Source organism: Lynx canadensis, chromosome E1, assembly GCF_007474595.2.
Source record: "Lynx canadensis isolate LIC74 chromosome E1, mLynCan4.pri.v2, whole genome shotgun sequence".
Taxonomy (NCBI): domain Eukaryota; kingdom Metazoa; phylum Chordata; class Mammalia; order Carnivora; family Felidae; genus Lynx; species Lynx canadensis.
The window spans coordinates 1,012,980-1,033,516 of NC_044316.2; positions in this window are offsets into that span (position 1 = coordinate 1,012,980).

Genomic DNA, 20,537 nt, shown 5'->3' on the forward strand with positions numbered 1-20,537 from the left:
TCGCGCGGCCCGGGGACAGCGGCCGGCCGCCGCCGGGTCCTAGAGGCGCCCGCTCGGCCCGCCGCGTGGGAGGGGTCGTGCTGGGGGCGGGGGCCCGCGGGAGGGAGCGGGCAGGCGGGCGGGGCACGCGCGCACACGCTCCGCCGGGCTGCCACGCTCACTCGGTCGCAGACACACAGGGACAGACGCACCGTCTGGTGCAGACACTGAATCCCGGCCCCCGGGCCACGCCGACAGCCACGCTTTCTCACGCGCGCGTGTGCGCACACACACCGGGCTCTGTCCCGCTCGCTCGCAGACAGCCCGGGACGCCGTGGCAGGCACACACACAGGGTCGCACAGACACACGCGGGGCCACCGTCCCACGCACATCTGGCCGCGGACGCCCTCGTGCACGCGACAGGCGGGGACAGCCGCGCACACAACCGCCAGCCCAGGAGCGGGCGAACACACGGACACCATCCCCCCCACCGCCCCCCGCACACTCAGGGCACGACCCCCGGGACCGACCCACGCCCTGACAGGGTGCCCCACGGAAGCAGGGCCACGCACCCGGGGTCAGCTGACGGGCGCACTCCTGTGTGGTCACACCGGGCCACCCACAGGCACACGCGCACGCACGCACGCTCGGAGGCGGACAGGTGTGCCTCCACACTGCTATCCACAATCCCCCTCGTGAAACGGGGCTGGTCCAACCCCGAGCGTTTCCCCTCCAAGCGTCCCCCTGCCCCTGCTCCCCACAGTCCCCCAGCCACGGGGCCACCCCTGTGGGCGCATCGGCGGGTCCCGTCCTCACCCGGGGCCGGCCGCCCAGATGCTCCAGGAGGCTGAGGACCCGCACAGGCGGTGCAGCTGGTAGGGCTCTGGTGGTGCGGCTCTAACCCGGCTTCCTGAGAGGGAGCGTCGTGCCTCTGATGACCGCTAGGGGCAGAGCTGCTTGGCGAGGCTCCCAGGAGCCTGTTTTCAACAGGTGCAGGGGGATAAGGATTGGCCCGGCCGCGGACCAGTGGGAGCCCCGCTTCATGGCGGTCAGCCAGGTGGCAACCAGAAGGGAAGGGGGCTTGCTCAAGGTCACCCAGCTAGCAGGCCAAGCCCCGGAGTCAGGAGAGAGTCGGCCCCCTCTGGAGCCCTGGGGACACCGGGCGAGGGTGGCAGGGGTGACAGACGCATCCTGTGCCGCCCCGGCATTCCTGGCTTTGCAGAACAGCCCCGCGCGTCTCCCTTACCGTGTGCGTGTGACTGCGCCCGTGTCCTGCTGGTGACGCCGCCCCAGGCTCCCTCCTGCCCGTTACGTCCCTGGAATCTCACAGTGAGTCAGGGGCTGCCTTCCCGCGGCCACTTTACAGAGGAAGCGCCCGGGGCCCAAAGGGGGACGAGTGTCCGAGGCCCACAGCGAGCGGAGCCCAGGGGAGCTTAGCGGAGAAGTGACGTGGCTGCGGCCGGGAGGAGAGCTGCCTCAGGAAAGAGAAGGAAAAAGCCTGCTGGGCGTCTGTGCCATTTCCGTGCCCGATGCCACGCCGCTCCTGCTGTGCAAAGCCCTCCAGGGACGCGCACCGCCTGTGTGTGGGAGACAGGAGCACCTGCTGACTCTGGAGGGATGCGGAGAAGGGAGGAAGGTGGTGGGATCCAGGAAGTGGTTGAGAAGGCGTGGGCTACGCGGCTTGGGTCACCTGTAAGGGGTGCGGATGGCCGGGAGCGTTTCAGGGCCGGGATGAGGTCCTTCTCTGTGGCAGTGGTGACAGATCAGAGGACATGAGGGGGCCACTTGGACTAGGCTTGGTGGGGGAGCCGCTCCCAACCCCCCGTCCAGCTCTGCCTCGCAACTGTCACGTCTGCATCGCCGGGACTGTTCGACACCTATCTGCACGTCATCTCAGCCCGTGTCTCGGAAGGTACCCTAATACCACGGGGGGGGGGCTTCTCTGATGGGCCCACAGCGGTGCTGACGTGTCCAGGTACCGTTCAGTGAAGCACCACCTCCCAGTCCCCTGCAGGTCCGGGACCGGGGACCAGACCGTCGGCTCGCATCTCAGTCCCACCGTGTTTGGCTCTTGATTCTATCTGCTTCTCTCTTTGTGGATCCCAGTGATTGGACCCCAAGTATCCACATTGCCTCCTAGCTTCCTGTCATCTGCTGGGTTATCTACCCATCCGTTGTTCCATCTACTCGTGCAGCCATCCAACCAGCCTTCCTTCCTTCCTTCCTTCCATCCATCATCCATCCATCCATCATTCCACCCACTCATCCAGCCATCCAACCTTCCTTCCTTCCTTCCTTCCTTCCTTCCTTCCTTCCTTCCTTCCATCATCCATCCATCCCTCCACCATCCATCCATCGTTCCACCTACTCATCCAGCCATCCAACCAGCCTTCCTTCCTTCCTTCCTTCCTTCCTTCCTTCCTTCCTTCCTTCCTTCCTCCATCCATCCATCATTCCACCCACTCATCCAGCCATCCAACCTTCCTTCCTTCCTTCCTTCCTTCCTTCCTTCCTTCCTTCCTTCCATCATCCATCCATCCCTCCACCATCCATCCATCGTTCCACCTACTCATCCAGCCATCCAACCAGCCTTCCTTCCTTCCTTCCTTCCTTCCTTCCTTCCTTCCTTCCATCCATCATCCATCCATCCATCATTCCACCCACTCATCCAGCCATCCAACCTTCCTTCCTTCCTTCCTTCCTTTCTTCCTTCCTTCCTTCCTTCCATCATCCATCCATCCCTCCACCATCCATCCATCGTTCCACCTACTCATCCAGCCATCCAACCAGCCTTCCTTCCTTCCTTCCTTCCATCCATCATCCATCCATCCATCATTCCACCCACTCATCCAGCCATCCAACCAGCCTTCCTTCCTTCCTTCCTTCCTTCCTTCCTTCCTTCCATCATCCATCCATCCCTCCACCATCCATCCATCGTTCCACCTACTCATCCAGCCATCCAACCAGCCTTCCTTCCTTCCTTCCTTCCTTCCTTCCATCCATCATCCATCCATCCATCATTCCACCCACTCATCCAGCCATCCAACCTTCCTTCCTTCCTTCCTTCCTTCCTTTCCTTCCATCATCCATCCATCCCTCCACCATCCATCCATCGTTCCACCTACTCATCCAGCCATCCAACCAGCCAGCCTTCCTTCCTTCCTTCCTTCCTTCCTTCCTTCCATCATCCATCCATCCATCCCTCCACCATCCATCCATCGTTCCATCCACTCATCCAGCCATGCAACCAGCCAGCCTTCCTTCCTTCCATCCACCCATCCATCCATGCATCCACACATCTTCTCACTTACTCACTGAGCAGGGCACCCATTGTGTTAGATTTTGTGTCGAACGCCGGAGACTCTGAGAAGAACCTTCACCGAGTGTCCAGTGAAGACCTGGACCAGGAAACACACCCGAAGCAAGAATGTGCCACCGAGGAGGAGGTCTGCTGTATCGTTTGGGTGCTCGCAGCCTCACCACATCGCCACTTGGTCGGCGCTGTCCTCCGGCAGTAGCAAAGGGCAAGCGGGGTGATGGCTGCATGTCACCAAGTCAGGAGGAATTCAGGGAAGGCTCCATGGAGGAGGTGGCATCTCAGCTGCCTCCTAAGGGAGAAGAGAACACTCTCTGGGGTACAGGGAGCAGGGGCCGGTCCGGGCAGGGGGCCCCCCGTGTGAAGGTAGGAGGCACGAAACACGCGGCGTGTTGGGGGAGGCGCAGGGAACCTGCCGTGCCTGCTGGGAGGCCGCCGGTGGCAGCAGAGGAGGCTGGACCCGGACTGGCCGGCCGGGCCCTCACTCAGATCGATGACCCCAGCGGGCAGGGCGGGGCTGCAGGCCCAGCCGGAGCCACCGCCACGGCGCCTGGACCTCAACCTCGGGAAACACGCATTCGGTCACCTGGGAGCCGTCAGCCCCGCGTCTCTGCCCCCCGTTGACGGAGGCGCCCTGGTCGTCGCCGGCCTCAGGGTGACGAGCCCAGGCGGGGGCGGGTCCTGGCTCCCCCCCCACCACCACCTTGAGAAAGTCGCCAGCTCTCTGAGCCTCTCTGTCTCCATCTCCAAAACGCACCCGTTGCCGGGCTCTTGGGAGGACCGGCGGAATGCTCGCGGCCCGAGCCGCACGCCGTCTGCCGCAGGATGAGCCCGCAGCGCATTTGAGCAAATGGCGTATGGAGGGCTTCCTCCCGAGCTTCTGCGATCCGGACACGCCACGTGCGGGTGCTTTCTCGACCTACGAGGCTGCTGCGAGCACCTCCCCGGGGAGCCCCCGCCTGGCCGTCCGGTTCCCGGGTGGCCCCTGTGACCTGGGGCGCCCGTGTTCTTGTCTGTCGCCTCCTTCCCGACCCCCGGGGCCCCGCAGCCAGAATTCCCGCCACCACGGAGCCGGGGAGCTCTCGGTCTCGTTCAGAACTCTGCTCTCAGGGTCTAGCTGAATTCTGGGCACATCGGCACCCTCGCTAAATATTTATTAAATAAATAATTGATTGATTTTTAAAAATGCGGTAAGTCTAGCGTGACATCTTTTTAATGAATCTGACCGGGTCCCCGGGGGTCGCCGTGGTTCTTCTCAGGAATTCAGGTAGTGCTCCCTCCTGCTCAGGTCACAGACTGATCCCCGTTTAGGTCCAGCCTGGCCGTCGTCCGTGGGGTCCTGCCCGCCGCCTGGGAGACCCCGGGGGTGGGGTACGCACGGCCCCCCCCCCCCCCGTGCCGCAGCCCCCTGCCGCGGGGTCGCGGTCGGATGGCGAGGCACGGCGCCCGGCCCCACCGCCCGGAGTGGCCCTCGAGGCCGCGTCCCGCTCCCGGCGTCGTGGCGGGAGGCAGCCTGCCTCGGGGATGGAGGGAGGAGACCGGGAGGGACCCTCTGGAAGCACTCGGAAGGGGTGGATGCGCGGGTTTTGCAGCGCCGTGAACTGCTTGGGCCCGCTCCGCGCACGCAGACCCCCGCGGGATGGCCTGTTTGCCCGCCTCTCCCAAGACGAGGGGCCACAGTGGCCTCAGCGAGCCTCCAAAGAGGGGAAGTCTGTCCACGAAAGGGGTTGTTGGGTTCCGCCCGGCCCTCGGGAGTCTCCGCGGCACAGGGAAGGGGCCATGGCGAGGCGGCGGGGGCCGGCCGGCCCTCTAAGGGGGCAGAGCGCAGGGGAAGCCGGCCTCTGGGGCGGCCCCGGCTGTACCCCCGGGGGCCCCCTTCCCGCTGACACGTGTCGGAAAATAAGGTCTATTCGTGCAGAAGAAACTGCTGTTGGCGTATGGGCCTTCACGTGGTTTCTTTCCCCCGAGGGTCCGCGCGGGGTCAGCGAGGTCCTCACGAGCGCCGGCCGCCACGTGCGTGGGGGTGTCAAGGGCACGCTCCCCGCCCGCCGCCGCCCGCCGGCGTCCCCGCGGCCTGTGCTCCGGCAGCGGCTGGGGTGGGGGACCCGGGGGCCAGGTAGGAGGCACAGGGGTGTGTGTGTGAACCCGCAACCACCCGTCCCGCTCTCCGCCTCCGGGTTTGCCGGGGACGTTGCTCTACACCCTCCTCCTCGAACCCCCACGACACGGGCTGTTGCAGCGGCTGAGCCCGGATCGCAGGGCCACCCGTGGACGGCTGGCTTCCGTGGCTGCGAGGGGCCCATCCCCCACCCCCACGGGGCCCCGTCCCTGTGTCCACTCACCTGCCCGCCTGCGGGCACGCGGCCATTGTCACTTCCCGCCCAGAGGGGCTTCTGGCCCCTTCCCCGTGCGGCCGCCTCGTGGCCACATGCACGTGCTCGCCCTCCATGTCGGAGATGAAGGAACGCTGTGGGAGGACAATGCTAACTCACAGAGGACGCGGCCGATGTCACCGCCGGAGCCCCAGGGACCCGGGAGGGACGGGGCGGGGGGGGGATGGCTGCTTGTGTCTGAGAGGCCCTGGGCCGTGTGGAGGGACCTCGGAGGACGGGCCGAGGAGAGAGCCAGCCCGCCGTCGGGAGAAAGCTGTTCCAGGCGGGACATGTGCAGGAGCACAGGGCCAAGTTACCTGGACAGAGCATCCGCCGTGTCCTAGTTCCTTCTGTTTCCTTCCGCGTGTGACCCCAAGGGGACCCGAGGGAGGGACCTGCTGTGAAGGGGAGCGAGACCGTGCCCTGCCTGCCCCGCTCCCCGAGTGCTGTGCGTCCGAGGCAGAGCCCCTCGCCTCGCGGAGCCTCAGTTTTCCCATCTGAGAAGTGGAGAGAAGGAGGAGACGAGGCCCCTGGGGTCCTCAGCCCGGAGCCGCCCGCCTCCCCCGTGACTTTGTCATTTCTTGTCCTCCCCACGCGCTCCGACACTTTGCAGTTATATCTTCCTTCGGGCCCTTTTCCGTTCGCGTCCGCCCTGGACGCCAGACTCAGACCCACAGGCAGGGCCGAGGTTCGAGAACGCGGCTTCCCCGGAACCTGGAGGCGTCCGCCATCCTCCGTGGATGGGATGCGGGCAGGGGTGCGCCCGTGGGATGGGGTGTGTGTGTAGCTCGACGGGCCTGCTGCCCCTCCTGCACCAGGTGACAGAGCAGCGAGGACAGAGGAGAGCCCGAGGGCGGTTCCCGGATGAGGGCCACGCAGGTGGGTGGGCGGCCGGGCCAGGGCGGGTGTGAACCTGGAGACTGGGGAGGGGGGGAGGAGGGTGCTGAGAGGTACCCGTTGGCAGGGTGGACCTGTGGGGAAGGCGGGGGCGGGGGTCCTGACCCAGGCTGCCTGTTGTCATGGCCACCGCGGCGGGCGTGTGGGACCCTCTCTTCTTGGTTCTGTGTGTATGAGTTGGACCCACAGAGTCTCAGGCTGAGTTCCAGACATTTCTGTAGCCACCAAGCCTCCTTGGAGTCCCCAGGTGAGGCCGACCCGGCTGGTTCCCCGCCCCCCCCCGGTCCCCCCTCCCCCCCGCCTCCCGCCTGCCGCGCCGAGGGAGCGATGACAGGGCTCAGGTGGCCGTCAGGCTCTCGACGCGCCTCCACCCAGCTCCCACCCAGCTCCAGGGAGCCGGGAAATGGAAAGTGACAGCAAGTGCCAGGAGCCACTAAGTCTCTGTCACCTGGATTTGCAGGCAGACGGGGCCGTCTCCAAGTGAACACGGCACCTCGGAGCCACCCGCGCCCCTGCAGGCTCTGGGCCCGCTGGCCCTGCCTCCCGCCCCGAGGTCGGGCCCCGCCGTCTCCCGGACCCTACCCTGGAGCCCGCGTCCAGCCGTGGCCGCCCCGACGCCCCGGGACTGCCCTCCCTGACGGCAGGCCTGGCCCCTCATCCCGTCACGGGGACCATCTCCTCAGAACCCACCTCTCCAGCACGCTCTGCAGAGATAACCTCCCAGAGTTTCACCTACGGTGACACCGACAGTTCCGGGGCCAGACTCCCAGGAATCATCGGTTACTCCATCTGTATTCAATTTCCTCATCTCCTTCCATTTTTTGTGGCCAGACTGAGGGGTTTCGGGCAACCACATCTTTCCCTAGACGGCCCTGCTTGTCCCAACAACCGAGGCAGCGTCCTGTCTGTTACAGACTTCGGAAGGAATCTTCTCTGAGGGAAAAGTTGGGAGAAAACTAATCTCCCCTCAGGCGCGGGTGTTTATATTTTCTAAACTGCAGATCTGACCAAGTCACTCCCACTAGGGGTCCTTCAAGGTCCTGCAAGGTGGGGACCCATGAACCAGACCAGGCCTGATCCAGCCAGACCTGCTACCCACCTTTTGTCAGCCCCGCCCAAGACGCGACCGTCAGCCCCTGGGTTAAATTCTTTGACTCCCCCAGGCTGGGTTGGGTGCCCCCAATCCCAACGCAGGCACACACACACACACACACACGCAGGCGTGCTCCCACGAGCGTGCATTCGTGCGCCCACGCGGCCACGTGACTCGATACACAGAGGTGCACACGTGTGTGGCTGCACGCGCAGTCACACAGATGTATGGCGTGTGTGTGTGTGTGTGTGTGTGTTGTGATCGTAACACTGGTAGTTCATTCTCACCGGTGACGTGGGGTCCTCTTCTGCTGGCCTGTCCCTCCGCGTCCCAGTGAGACACCAGTGGGAGCGCCCGCCCGGCCGTCCGGAGGTCCTGAGTCTGTCCCTGCCCCAGGGTGGATGGGTCCCTGCCCCCGGACGAGGCCCGTCTCCCAGGAGGAGACCAGGCCAGGAGGGCGTGGCCCGGCTGGGGTGGCAGCACGTGGCCCAGGCGGGGCGGGCTGAGCCCTGAGCTTGGGGGGGGCAGGGGGGCGGGGAGGCCGGGAGGCCGGTCTATCAATCCCACCGCAGCTGGTGCGGCCGCACAGCCGCCCAACCCAGCTTATTTACGATGCTTTTAGCTCCGAGCAGACCCATTTCCGAACTCCTCTCCGAGATATAAATTATCCTAAGGGCTGATTTGTATCACCGTGGTCGGACAATGCCTAACCAGAAATCAACTCCTACCTTTCAGCAATTTCAATCCAGGGAGAGCGATGGATTTTTTTTTTCCCCTCCCTTATTGAGCACTTCAGAAAGGGGGCTGAAAATCTTCAATAGGTTTCGTTTTTAGGGAAGGCAATTTTGGCTTATTAGACACTGTCGGCTTCAGAAATATGCTCACTAATGACTTCTATTTAAATATTTTCCTCCAGCTGACAATTGTTCAAAAATACCGTGTTAATGGATTCAGCATCCCCTAAGTGGGTGCTCTCCCCCACCTCAGCCTCTGAACTTCCTTGGCCGGGCCCTCAACCAAGTCAAGAGTTTCCCAAGCGGCTCGTGTTCGAGGACCACGCCGTCAGAATCACGAGTAGCAACGGTCCCCTCGCCCTCGTGGCGCCCACGGCCGTCGGCTCTGTGTGAGCACACACTCAGGAGGAATCGCCAGTCCCTCAAAATCCTTCGCCGGCCCCCCGGCTCCTCCGGGGTGAAATCCAAACCCTCCGGGCTTGCACAAAAGGCCCCCAGCCTGCCCTCAGTGGGACCGCGACACCCACCGCGCTCCCTGTCGAGCCCCAGGCAGGGAGTGGAGATGCGGGCGTCCGGGCTGCAGGCCTGCACCTGCTTTAACGCTGTCGCCTCGCAGCTCTCGGTCGTGTGTGAACGAGAGTCCCCCCACACCGGCGTCTTCCTCAACGCGGCCACAAGGGAAAACGCGTTAGCTCACAGCCCTCTGGCTTCTCCTGCGGGTTCTACCCACCGGGAGGAGGTCCCCGATCCGGTCTCAAGGTCCTGCAGAGGGAGGGAGGCCTGAGCGCCGCCCCCAGGGTCAGGTGCTCTCAGCGGAGCCCAGACTGAAGGACCACCTTACGCTCCAGGATGCCTCGCGCCCGCCACACCTGTCTTCCACACACGCCTGCATTTCCCCGGAGGGCCGCGAAGGACCACGCGCTCCTCGCCTGCGCCTTCTCCGCGACCCAGTCCAGTGCCCGGAACACGCGTTTTGTTGAACGAAGGAAGGCGTGGGTGATGGGGGAGGGGCTCGTGCCGGGACCACCGTGCAATGTCAGGCAGGAAGTTCGTGTGAGGGGTCCCGGGGAGCCCGCCCAGCCCCAGCCCTGCACGCTCGGGCGGGTCCGTCCGGCTCCCCCCCCACACACACCTCCAGAGCGACCGCGGCCTCCGTCCCCCGCTCGTTCGCAAGCGAGCCAGGGCTCCGTCTTCTGGAACGTGCGGCGTGCGGCTCCGGGATTCGGGTTGATTTCTGCAGGAGGCAACCCGCTCGCCCAACAGAATCTACACTCCCAGAAATGATTAAAGGAGCAGAATTAAATTCGCTGGGGCCGGAGGGCAGGGAGCGCATGGAGCGCGGGAAACACGGCGTTCCCGGCAGGGCCTCAGCTCGTGGCCGCGGTTGGAGATGCCGGAGGCGCAGAGACGCTGCTCGGTTATTTCCTTGGGTCCAAAGACCGGACAGAGTAACAGAACCTGACGGGCGGCCGTGACCCCCTGAGCCGAGGGCGCCACGGTGGCCGGGGTCTCTCGGTACCGAAGGTGTCTCCGGACCTCGACCCTAGCCATCCCCCCAGGCGAGGGTGCGAGGGCCGGGGAAGGGCGTCCACTGAGCGGACCCGGCGCGCGGCCTGGGATGCGGGCTCCCGTGCGTCCGGCTCCCGGGCCCCCACCCCGAAGAACGCCTCCTCCCCCGGCCCGGCTTCTGAAACCCCCCTCCTCCTCGTGAGCCCGCGTCCCTCCACCCCCTTGGCAGCCAGCCGCGAGCCGCCCCGGCGGGGGCACCGGCATCCCCAGGGCGGGTCCTCGGGCCAGCTACCTGCTCAAGTCCAGATCTGTGGGCCCCACCTTTACTCCCTATTTGCTCAGCTTGGGCCAAAGCCAGGTGGGGAGCAGCTCCTAGCTTTCCCGAGGGCGCTCCCAGATCCCGAGTTTTGCTGTGCATCAGAAGCCGGCACACAGCGGGCACAGCTCCTGGCCTGAGGCGCGATCTTTCCGCCGGCACGGAAGAGAGGAAAGACAACCATCCAGCCTAAGGAGAGCTTCCAGAAACCAGCAAGGTCAAAGCGCCCTGCCCAAGGTCACAGCCACAGTCTCTGGCTGTCCCAAACCTTCCGTGTATGTGTTTGGCTTCTTGAGTTCCAGTCTTTATTATTATTATTATTATTATTATCACCTCCTAATGGAACAAATAATGAGGATCTTTGTGGAAGCTTTTTTTTTTAAGATTATTCATTTATTTATTTTGAGAGATACACAGACAGCGTGAGTAGGGGAGGGGCAGAGAGAGAGGGAGACACAGAATCCGAAGCAGGCTCCGGGCTCCGAGCCGTCAGCACAGAGCCCGACGCGGGGCTCGAACCCACGGACCGCGAGATCGTGACCTGAGCCGAAGTCGGCCGCTTAACCGACTGAGCCACCCAGATGCCCCGCCCCGGGGGAAACTCTTAATAAATGGCACCCCTCCCAGATTTTGAACAAGTTGTAAACTAAAATAAAAAGCAAAGATAAAGACAAGCGTATCGGGTTTGGGTTTATTGCTGCCAGACTCCAGGGGGAAAGGGCGGCTTTGGGGCTATTACGTGAGTGGTTTGCTAGAGCTGACCCCGCCCCAGTCCTGACCCCGCCCCCAGCCCTGACCCCGCCCCCAATCAGACCCCGCCCCCAGCCCGACCCCCTCCGGCAGGTGCAGCCACCGGTCCAGGCTCAACCTCAGAGCGTGGGCTGCGGGATTTTCTGGCTGAGAGTGAGCGGGTGACCCCAAGCCCCTCTTTCCAAGCTGCACTTCCCAGAGGATGTTCTCGGGGAGACCCTGCCGCACGAGAGGGAGACTCAGGGGACGCCCCCTCCCGGGGAACAGAACAAGAACCACGCATCCCGCTTGGCATGTGGATCTACTCGGGCCGTGAGCCGCACACGCTGTTTACCCGCACAAATTAAGATCACATCGAAACTGGTCCTGAGCCCAACGAGCCACGTTTCAAGGGTTCAGCGGCCACGTTAGACGATGCGCAGTCACCGAAAGCTTCCGTCCCTGCAAGAAGTTCTTGGGGACTGCGCGAATCCAGGAAGGGTTTCCCGGGTCGGCACCACCTGCACGTGGGGCCTGGGAACCCTTCGCCGTGGCCGCTGTCCACATACTGTGGGGGGTGGGGGTCTGGCAGTATCTCTGGCCTCTACACACTCAATGCCAGTAGTGCCCCCCCCCAGATTGCTGGGTGTCCTTGGTGGGGACAAAGCCGCCCGGGTAGGGAACCACTGGGCCAGACCCCTCAGACCATCACCGGTATTGCCCGGGGTGGGGGAGGAAGAGACAAGACGGCTGGACCAGCCTTCGGGGGCCCTGGGGCGGTGGCCTGGTGGCAGGGAGTCTGTATGGGTCACCTGGGTCCCTTCCTCCTTGGCCACTGCCACGGCCTCCCCCCCCACCCCCCCATTGCCTGCCCGCTGCCCACCACCCCTCTCCCCCCCACCGCACACCTGCTTCCGTGACTTTGCCTCTGCGGCTCCCGTACCTGGAATGCCGTCTCTCCCTGCTGTCCTATTACCGGTCCTGGCCAGCGGTCCCCAAGACCACCCACACGCCCGACCCCCCAAAGGACCGCGAGCGTTCCACATGAACCGTGTAGCGGTCACAGTCCGACCGCAAGTGGGTTTGTGGGTTTCTCAGTCCGGAACAGCTCCGGCTGATGGGTGCACACCTCCTTTCCCAGACCAGAGCCACCCTCTTGTAAACCCTCTCGCCCCCCAGGTAAAGCTGGCCCTCGCTCGCTGTGGCTTTGCAAAACTCCTTGTTTTGCAAAACTCTGGGGCTCCCTGTGCGCCCCCTGCAGACTGTGGGCGCCCGGAGGGCAGGGACCGGCATTTTGTCTCGTGTTTCTGGGGCCAGCTCGGGGCCCGGCGCCCAGCAGGGACGTGGTGCGTGATGCTTCAATAGATGAGTGACTACAAATATGCCAGGAGCCCCGGGTGCGGGGGACAGACCAGAGATGACGGGGCCCCGGCCCGGCACGCTGGGATGGATGGAGCAGGTGAACACAGCGAGACAGAACGTCTGTCCGTCTGTCCTGGCCCGCCCAGAGCCAGTCGGTCAGACGGGAGAACCAGCAGCCGCCTGGCCTCACACCCTCTCTGCTGTCGTCCAGGGGGCACACCTCTCCCAAGCGGCTGGGGAATAACACCCGGCATCCCTCTAGGAGAAGGCTCCAGTAAGAGGCCACCAGGGCATCTTACCAGGTCCAAGTCCCAGGACTCTGTCGTTGAAGAGTGCAGGCTGTGCCCGTCCCGGGGCCTGGAATCGGCCCTGCCATCTGCTGTGACGTCTGGCAAGTGCCTGAGCCTCTGGGGCCTCAGCTGCCGCATCTGTAATATGGGAATAACACCTCCTTCCCGAGGACACCGTGAGGCTCGATGGAATAAGGCGTGTGGGCCCCATGCCCCGGGCTGTGACCGCCACACGGGGAGCCTCGGTTTTGCTGCTCGCGGCCCCGGGGCTCAGCGCACCCCGCGCCGTCCCTGTCAGCGGGCTCGCCCCGGGTCAGCACCTACCAGCCGCTGCCCAAGCGACAAACCCCCGGAGACTCTGGGGTAACCATGGCAACTGCCTTCCGAGCAGGGTGGTTGCGACTTAATCGGAAAGTTCCCTTTTCCCTCCGCTTTCGGGTGCCCAAAGTTCACTGAGTTTTGGACTGTGGCCTTATTCTATCTTGGAGCTGACTCTTTTCCCCTGGAAACCCTTCCCAGGTCCAGTAACCTAGTGGGGACAGCAGGGCCTAGGGCTCCGTCCCTGAGCCGCCCCTGTCTGCCCCTGGTGAGCACGGTGGGGGCAGGGCGGTCTGGGTCAGCTGCTGCATCCCAGGCGCCGGGATCGTCCCCCCACCCTGCACAGGGGGCCAAGGGTATTAAATCACGCACACATGCTCTCCGGGGAACGAACAAATGAATGAATGAACGAACCGATTTCTCGCTGCGTCTCTTGCAAAGCTCGAATAAAAGAGAATGAGGGAGACCATGACGGGGCTGCTTTTGGATTTAACCCAAAGGCACCTCCAGCGGCTCAGCTCCCCACCTCAGAAACCTCCCCTCCCCATGGAGAGGCCCACCCCGACCTTGACAGGGAGGACCTGAGCTCTGGCCCTGCCCTGTAGCCTGTCCTGGCCCCCAGGGCTCCGCGGGACGGCCTCCTCCTCCAGGCAGGGCTCCGAGGAAAAGCCTCCTCCTCCCGTGGCCGGTGAGGACGGAAGCACACGCTGGAGCCACGCGGTCTGAGCTGACTCCACCTTGTCAGGGTCGAGGGAGGAATAGAGCCCTGGGGGTCAGTCCGTGAGATGACCCTGCCCCAGAAAACGGCCCGGAAGACGGGTGCCTTCACCCCTCCGTTTAGAGCCTGCACCAAGGACATCCGCTTCCCAAAGCGCTTGGCTGGGTGGGGAGAGGAAGGAGGTGTTTCTCCCTGGTTCCAGCTGGTTCTGGCAGCACTGGGTGGGGGGGCGGGGGGCAGGGGGAGGGATGCCGAGAGCAGCGGGGTGCGAGGCGGGGCTGTGGCACCCAGCGAAGTGCCCAGACAGAGGCCCTCAGTGCGGTTACTGCCGGGTTCCTCGCGGCCGCCCTGGGGGTGCGGGCCGGGGGGATGCGGTCTCAGAGCTGGACGCACGGCTGTGGGGGCTGCCTGGCCCCAGGGTCAGCCAGGACGGGGACCCGGTCTGGGGACCGACAGGCACGGTCCCGGAGCAAGGGTGTGTCCATCTCAGGCGTCCGTGTGGGGCCCCGAGAGGCTCCCTGCTCTGCCCCGGGTGCGGTCGTCCTAACACACGTCCTGCCCAGCGGGTCGCTGGGACCCTGTGACAGACGAGGCCTGAAGGGGCCTGGCGGGTGGCTCCCTCCCAGGGGCTCCGCCTGGAGGAAGTCAGCAGAGGCCTGGAGGGCGGCTCACAAAGGTGAGGGCAGGGGAGGGGTCAGGAGCCTGGGCGGCCGTGTCCGGCCAGGGGAGAGCCTGGTCCTGCCGGCCAGCGCCTGGGCAGGGACACCTTCCCTCGACCAGGTCGCCGTGGTCAGCATCCATGGGTCCTGGCTCTGTGTGTGAGGCCACTGGGCATGCTCTCTGGGACGCCCCCGGAAGGCCGCCTTCCCTGCATCACCCGCTGACACCGTGTCTAAGATTAGCAGGTCGATACTGTAAATTGTGCAGAAAGGTGAGGCCTCCCGAGCCCGGGGGATATCTCACACCGAGCGGGTGCAGACGTTGGACACGGGGGAGCCAGCCCGGGCTGCACCGTGTGGGACCCCCTTCTGGGCCACGTGGGACCCATGTCGCCGCGTCCTGCTCTGACCTCAACATGCCACCTGCAGGGTCAGTCAGCTCCTCCCTGGCCGCGGCCCCGACCCCGTCACCCCCAAGCGGCCCCTGGACCCCCTGCTGGAAGAACCCGCGTCCTGCTGTGAAGTTAGCACTTGCCGAGGGACGGCGGTACGCGCGGCCCAGTGCCAGGCACTTACAGGAACCGGTTCCCTCACCCCTCCGACGACACCCGGACAGAGGCACCGCCATCACCCCATTCCACACGGGGAAATCCAGGCTCGGAGTGCTTGAGCAAGTAGCTTAGGTGCCCCAGGCCTTATTCGGAGCCTCTACACCAGGCCGCGCATCTGGACACAAACGAGGCTCCCTCGGGGGCGCCGGGCCCCAGGGGAGACGCAGGCACTTATTTACAAAGCTGGTCACGCGCCCTTCCGGGTGGACAAAGTGCGCACAGAGACGGTGCGCCTAACCGGCAGTCGGGCGGGTGCTGAGGACTCGGTGGGGTGCGGGGTGGACGATGGGCCGGAAGGGCATCTTACGCACAGGGCACAGCGTGCGGGGCCGTGGCGCGCAGCATAAAACCGCTCTGGCCCGGGTAGCAGACCGTGTGGCAGCCAGAGGGACAGACGGGCCGCGCACGTTCGCTGCGCCCCAAGCCCAGCTCCTGCTTTGCCGGCGGATCTCCGTTCGCGGCTGCTCCGCCTTCCCTGGCGCTCAGACAAACCCCGTGGGCTCCTGGACTCCTGGAGGTCTGTTCCTGTTGTGTCTGTCCCAGCAAACTCCGCTGACCCTCACGTGATGTCCTGACCGCCCGCCGCCTGCCGGCCCCCAGCCAGGCCACGCTCATCTTGCCCTCGGATTGTCGCCGTCGGTGGGGACGTGTCCTTGTCCACGGTGTCGGTTTGCCACAGTGGCCAGAGGGACCTTTCTTTTAAAAAATGCTTATTTATTTTTGAGACGGAGAGAGAGACAGAGCGTGAGCAGGGGAGGGGCAGAGAGAGGGGGAGACACAGAATCTGAAGCAGCTCCAGGCTCCGAGCCATCAGCACAGAGCCCGACGCGGGGCTCGAACCCACGAACCGCGAGATCGTGACCTGGGCCGAAGTCAGACGCCCAACGGACCGAGCCACCCAGGTGCCCCCAGGGTGACCCTTTTTCAACGTCATGTTACTGTCGCCTTCAAACTGTCCAGTGGCCATACCAGCGTGGATCAGAGAGGACGACAGTCAGGCCGGCCTCCGTGCCCCTCCCCTCCCCCCCGGGTTCTCCCCTCTGGCCACACCGGGTGCTGTCCCAGGGAGCCGCCACGGCTCTGATCTGGGTCAGGGCCCTGGCTCTGCTGCTGACTCACCCCTCTGAGCCTCAGTTTCCTCATCCGCAAAGTGGGCATAAAAATGTCTGTCTTGCAAGGTACCCGTAGGAATTAAATTAAACGGGGTACCGTGTGCACACAGAATGCAGGCCGCGTGCTTGGTGCTCAGCAAACCCCTCTCTGAGCTCTAGCTTCTTCGTCCTCACGCCCGGGCTGGGGCCACCGACGTGCGGGGCTTCTCGTAAGGATTAAAGGGCAAGAGGTAGGTGATCACTGTCATCCAGCTTAACCTGCCGCCGTCTCCCGAGAGTTCTTCCCCGTCCGGGCCCCACACCCCTGACCGCGTTCCCCGACCTGACGGCCTGTCCCTGACCTGCGCGCCTCAGTCCGTCTGTTAGTCCCACAGCCACCACGAGTCACTGATTGACTTGCGTCCCCGTTAGACTGTGAGCCCCGGGGTGCGGAGCGGGGCCCCCATGTGGGGTCTGCAGCCCCGGGCCCCGAGCCCCGCCCACACGGCTTCCCGTCACCGCTGGTGTAATTGGATTACAGTCACAGAATCGAGGGGACCCGCCGGCGTGCCCTCGACTCCTCTTCCGATCAGATACCTCACTGCTCCTCCAGGATAGGAATTAACTGAACCGAGGGCCATTTTCTAGAGAAAAGAAGCCAATTTAGGATTTTAGAAATAATTGCAGTTCTGTGTTATGTCCTACGTGGGGAAGGAAGGGGCCTCAGATAAACAAAATCACAGCGAGCGGGCAGAACGTCACCGTCCGTCTTAATAAAGGACACACTTGATCTCGTAAGATCACTTGCAAAGTGCCCTCCCGCCAGCCAGGATTCTTCCAGATGCCTCCGCGCCCCCGCCAGCCGCTCCCGGCTCCGCTTGAAGCCCCAGTTCCTGCAACCACTCCAGCGTGGCCTTTGACCCCCCCTCTGCCGGACTCCAGGAGGCCTCACCTCCCCGGGCCACGGCCACTTCTGTCTCCCACCTGCCCCTTCTCCGCCCTCCTCCCAGACACCTGCGTCTCCAGCCGGGACCGTCACACGGGCTCCCTCCATCCTTACACAGGCTGTGCCCAGATCCTTCTGGAACACACATCTGAAAACTCCCCCCCCCTTTCTCTTGGGAAACTCCTACTCTTCCTTCCAAACCCAGCCTAAGCGTTACCTCATCTCTGAAGCCTTTTTCTGACCTTTCTGAAGGTCACCACTTAACCCCTGAGTCTCTCTTGTTAATCCCTGCCATGTCACACGGGCTCACTTCCACGTGTCTGTCCCTCCTGCCACGAGCCCACAGGGAATCCGGACGTTCAAGGACTCCTCCGTGTTCCTGGAGCCGGGGGGGGGTGACCGGGGCAGGGAGTGGGGGAGGGACAGAAGGGGACCGGGGCTCCCCGTCTGTGACGAGGTGCCACAGCTTGGACGCAGGCGGCCTGGGGCTCACCTGGGAGCAGGGCCAGGGCACCCGGCCCGGCAGAGGGCCTGCCGCCAGCCCGGAGCCCCCTGACCGCCAGGGGGTCGTCAAACCTGGGGCCGTGGTGCTGGGCGAGGCCGGGCAGACGCCCCGAGCTCATCCCTCCCCAGCTCTCAACCACTCACTGCCCCTACGCTTGGGCTGCCTTCGTCGGGGCCCTGAGGTCCGTCACCTTGCTGCGACTTAGAGGCCGGCTGGGGGCGGGGGACGTGAGGCGCGGAACGAGACAGCGGCTCTGTGTGTCCCGTGTGGGGCCCGACGCCCCCAGCCCGGCCTGCGCTGTGGGCTGTGGGCACCGCGTCTCCAGGGCGTCAGGGAGCCTGCGATGCCCCAATTCTCCCCACACGTGCGCACTCACTTATGCACATACACACACGCACCCTCGTGCAGACACACACGTGCACACCTGTGCAGGTGCACACACACGTGGAAGCCTCTCTGACCCCTGCTCCCGAAGTGCCGGTTCTGTGGCATTTAGCTTCCTTGGTAATTACTTGTCCTGCGTCTTTCCCCACGTCTGGCTCGCGGTAGGCGTTCATTCAATGCGTCCTTACTAAACAGGCCTGAGCCCGACGTCCAAACCCAGCCCATGTGGCCCCCAGACCAGTGATGACATTCGCCCCATCCGGGTAGGATTCCGGAATTCCACCCGAGCAGGGCCTGCCCACCGCACGTGCCTGGACGTCCAGATGTCCCCCAGCATCGTCCGATGGCAGGATCCCGGTGGAGGTTGGGGTCCCTGCCCGGAGCCTCCCGGCTCCTCCCCCTGGTGCTCCCCCCTGAGTCCGTCTGTCCAACAGCCTCTGGCCTGGCACGGGTGCGAGTCGGGAGCTCAGCGGACGCTGGTCCTGCTCTGACCGGGAGCCCTGCCGCTGGTACCTCCCATCCCGGGGTCTGCCGAGGGGCAGTGCCCGTAGCCCCAGGTATGGCCCAGTGACCGCCGGGTCCCCCCGCCTGCACGGCTCCAGGAGGCCCCCAGGGCTTCGGGTCGGGACCGGAATCCTGTTCTCACCGACTCAGGCTCCTCTATGGCTATTACCTGAGCTCTGTCACAGCACGGTCACCTCACCCGGACACCAGGCGGGCAGGCAGCGTGATCGCCGTGTTCTCCAGAGTCAACGTCAGGCTGGCGAGGCTGGAAGTTCTCGCCCCGCTGGAAGCCGGCCACTTCCCCTGCCTTATCCCATCCCCCAGGTGCGGCATCACGAGGTGTCCCCGCGGCGTAGGCGAGGACGCGCACCCAGGCCCGTTACGTGAGGTGGCACAGCCCTTCGGTGCTGTGTGTGTGAAGGCGTGCACACGGGGGCCCTGCATCCCCCTCCCCCGCTGCGGACAGGGACCCTTCCGAACAGCGAGGCCGGGAGACCTCCGTCTGACCGCGTGGAGGTCACACGGAGCCAGGCCTGTGCTCTCCCGGGCTCTCGCGCCGGGTCACGAGATAAACCACCAGGGGGTGGTCCCGTCCTGCCCCCGATCGCGTCACAGTGTCACCTTCCCCTGAGACCACAGTCCAAGCGCAGATGACCTCTCCGGAGCCCGGGAAGGGCATGGGAAAAGCGACCCATCGCTGGAGAACCTGATGAAGGCTGATTACTGCTACGCCTGCCGGATTTCCTCTTCAATTATTCATGAACACAAGCCAGTGTTTGTGTGCTGGGGCAGCCGTCTAAAAACCAGATAAGCTGACGCAGTCCGGAAAAATCGTCCTGTTGGAAACGGCAAAACCGAATCTGACGACAGATTAGTCTGTGAGTGAATTTATTCTGTGTTTCGTGTCTCAGCTGGACTTGGGGAACTTGTGATGAAAGGAAGGAGGACAGTCGACACTGAGTGGTCACTGAAGCCCGTGTTCGGCTGGGCCCGCTGGCCAAGCCCCCTTTGCTAGAATGTGCAGGAATCCTGCATGGGGCCCACAGGAGAGTGTCTCCAGAGGGTCATGCCCTGAACCAGCAGACCTCACACTTGGGAGTTTGCCCCAAGGACATGAAAAGCATGTGTGCAAAAAAGCATGGCTGAGGGGAGGGGAGGGGAGGAGAGGGAAGGGAGGGGAGGGAGGAGGAGAGGGGAGGGAGGGGGAGGGAAAGGGAGGGGAGGAAAGGGAGGGAAAGGGAGGGGAGGAAGGGGAGGGGAAGGAGGGGGAGGAGGGGAGGGGGGGGGGGAATGAGGGGAAGGGAGGGAGGGGAGAGGAGGGAGGGGAAGGGAGGGGAGGGAGGGGAAGGAAGAGGGAGGGAAGGGAAGGGAGGGGAGGGGAAGGAGGGGGAGGGAAGGGAAGGGAGGTGAGGGGAAGGAGGGTAAGAAGGGGAGGGGAGGGGAGGTGTGAATGAGGGGAGAGGAGGGAGGGGAGGTGTGAACAATGGGAGAGGAGGGAGGGGAGGGAAGGTGTGAATGAGAGGAGGGGAGGGGAGGGGAGCAGAGGGAGGGGAGGGGAGCAGAGGGAGGGGAGGGAAGGGGAGGGGAGATGTGTACGAAGGGAGCACAGAGGGTTTTGGGCAGTGAAAATACTCCATACGACACCTGTCATCACACGTTTGCCCAAACCCATGGGCTGTACACACCCAAGTGAACGCTCACGTGCACAGGTACCACCTGTGTGTGATCACGACGGTCAGTGTGGGTTCATCCTCCCTGACAAGTGCTGAGCTCTGGTGGCCACGGCCTGTGCGTGTGGGGCTTGGGGAAATCTTTGCACCCTCCTCTTATTTCGCTGTGAACCTAAAACTTCTCTTAAAAATGATATTTTTAAGGGGTGCCTGGGTGGCTCGGTCGGTTAAGCATCTGACTTTGGCTCAGGTCATGATCTAACGGTTCGTGGGTTCGAGCCCCGCGTCGGGCTCTGTGCTGACAGCTCGGAGCCTGGAGCCCGCTTCGGATTCTGTGTCTCCCTCTCTCTCTGCCCCTCCCCTGCTCATGCTCTGTCTCTCTCTGTCTCAGAAATAAATAAGCATTAAAAAAATTAAAAAAAAGACACTCCTGAACGTGGTAAATCTATAGCAAATACTACACTTAGTAACAAAATATTGATGTTTTCCCCTGGAGTCTGGGGATAGTTGGCTACCAAAACCTCTGTTCTGCA